At 56.1% G+C, this 2,470-nt stretch overlaps 1 pseudogene; it reads left to right on the forward strand.

Moving 5' to 3' along the window:
- Positions 1-992: 992 nt before the first annotated feature.
- On the forward strand, positions 993-1,380 carry LOC121280071 (annotated as a pseudogene).
- The last annotated feature ends 1,090 nt before the right edge of the window (positions 1,381-2,470 follow it).

Consider the following 2,470-nt stretch of genomic DNA (forward strand, 5'->3'; position numbering starts at 1 on the left):
CTGCAGCCTTTACAACCTGGTGCTGCAACGGGGAGAGAGCTGGCTAAGGAGGTGGAGGAGCTGGAGGTCTCCTCCAATGAGGAGGACGCTGACGGGGATGAGGGTGAGGAGGTCCTTGATGGTGATGATGACAGGGATGAGGGTCTTGCACTGGCTAGGTGAGGCAGGGGCACTTGGGAGGCCCTCATAGCTGCCAGATTTGAGGAGGATGATGACGACATGCAGTGAGGTGTCCCCATAGATCTTCACATCGCAGTTGTGAATGTTTGACTCCAGTCTGGCTTATCTTAGTGCCAATACCTCTGAGAGAATGCTCCTGTCATGGAGTTGCAGTGGAAGCCCTTATAGTCACTCGAATGCAAGAGGATGATGACAACATGCAGTGAGGACACGACATAGATCTTCTCATAACCTCTGAGAATGTCTGACTCCTGTCTGGCCGAGGACAGCTCACTTGCGCTCCATGATCAGGGCCATCTCAGAGACACAGCCATGAAACTTTAGATGCATCTGATGCTGTGTCTGCCTTCAGCACCTCAGCCCTTCAGGAGCTGGTGCACAGCATCACTGGTCACAGATGCTGGTGTGATGGGGGCCAGCCCCACCTTAAAGGTACTAAGAGCTCACAGAGAGAATGAGAGAGCTCTGTGGTGCCTGCCTTCTACATTATGGCAGCAATGACCAGCACTGCTGAGGTGCAAGCATCAGTAATGTTGCCAGGGATTGTGAGGCCAGACTATCACTGTGGTCTGGAGGCTGCACAGAGCACAGAGAAGAGGCTCTAGACTGAGACACCTGCCTTTTATCTTGTGCAGAAAGGTTTCACATCTGAGTGACATGAACACTGCTCATCAGGACAAAGAGTCATGGGAAGGGAGACATTCTTGGGAGTTTATTGACAATAATGAACATTATGTACAAGTGATTAAAACCCGTGCCCAGGCTGTGCTCATCCAACATCGGTGAAGATTTTCAGCAGGGCCGAGAACAGAATGTCTGGTCGCGGTAAAACCGGAGGCAAAGGGCGTGCCAAGGCCAAGACTCGCTCCTCCAGAGCCGGTCTCCAGTTCCCCGTTGGCCGTATCCACCGGCTGCTGCGCAAGGGTCACTACGCTGAGCGGGTTGGGGCCTGAGCCCGTCTACCTGGCCGCTGTCCTCGAGTACCTGACAGTCGAGATCCTCGACCTGGCCAGCAACGCGGCCCGGGACAACAAGAAGACCCGCATCATCCCCCGCCACCTGCAGCTCACCAGCCACAACGACGAGGAGCTCAACAAGCTGCTGCGAGGGGTCACCATAGCCCAGGGTAGGGTCCTGCCCAACATCCAGGCTGTGCTGCTGCCCAAGAAAACCGGCCACCCCAGCAAGGTTTACGCCTGAAGGGGCGAGATCGGCAAAAGGTCATTCTCCCAATTGCTCTCAGCTGTAGTTTGTTTGCTGCTGCAGTTGAGAGTAGGGAGAGCTGGGTGTGCTGCTGGCTGCTTGGTTGCTGTATTCTTGACTGCTCCGGGATTGCAGTGGAGCTGTTTCCTGTGCATTGCTGCTGGCTGACGAGCTCTTAAGTGGCCTGCAAGCTGAGGCCTGAAGGCCCGTTGAAGACCTGGGCTGCCTTGTGTGGTGCTGCTGCTGCAGCTGCCTGCTCCGAAGCCTGTGAGAGGGGAGGCCTGCAGCTCAAGGCCTGAGGCTTTCGGGCCTTCATTGAAGAGAGAGCAGGGAGAGGAGCGGACCAGGAGGGAGTGAATTTGCCAGTGTTGGCGCCCAGAGGTGTGTGCATTGAGAGTTGAGTGGGCCGGTTTTATATTGGATTGTGTTTGTGATGGGGGAGAGAGAAGCGGAGGAACAACAACTGAGGGGTACAGGTGTGTTTGGTCTACAATTTAACCTCACGTCATCTGGTATCCACCCCACCCCTCCTCTTCCCGTTTTCGGAGCCCAGGCTAGCTGGGGCTGCCTGGTGAAGAGCGACTGGACCAGCTTCTGTTTGCCAGGCAGTCCTGGCTGCCTCATGACGATGTCACCCTTCCCTATCGGAAGAAACAACCAGACCCCTCACAGCGCCCCCCTCCCCACCTTTGGCACGCCTCTACCCTGTACCTTCTCTACCTCCTACTGGGCCCTCTCCTCTCTCTGCCTGTCCATCTCCCTCTTTGAACAGCTGGTGGGGTAGATCATTTCAGTCAATATCTTTTTCTCGGGGTGGGTGTAGCTTCACTACCAAATGGCAACACGTTTGTCACCGGTGGCGGGGCCTTCCAAAGCCACCTAAGCAAGGGCAGTGGCCTCCTCAGCTCCTGCTACTGCTCCTGCAGCCCCGACACCCTTTCGTTTATTGACGGAACAACTTGGGGTGAAAAGCTACACCCCACCCCGACGTGATCATCGAGGCGTGCGCCAGGGCTATGGCTGGGGTCGTCGGCCCCTTGGCCATAGTTGCCACCTCGAAAATGTATGGCCAAGCGAGCGGGCGGTG

The sequence above is a fragment of the Carcharodon carcharias genome, chromosome 7 (assembly GCF_017639515.1).
Source record: "Carcharodon carcharias isolate sCarCar2 chromosome 7, sCarCar2.pri, whole genome shotgun sequence".
Taxonomy (NCBI): domain Eukaryota; kingdom Metazoa; phylum Chordata; class Chondrichthyes; order Lamniformes; family Lamnidae; genus Carcharodon; species Carcharodon carcharias.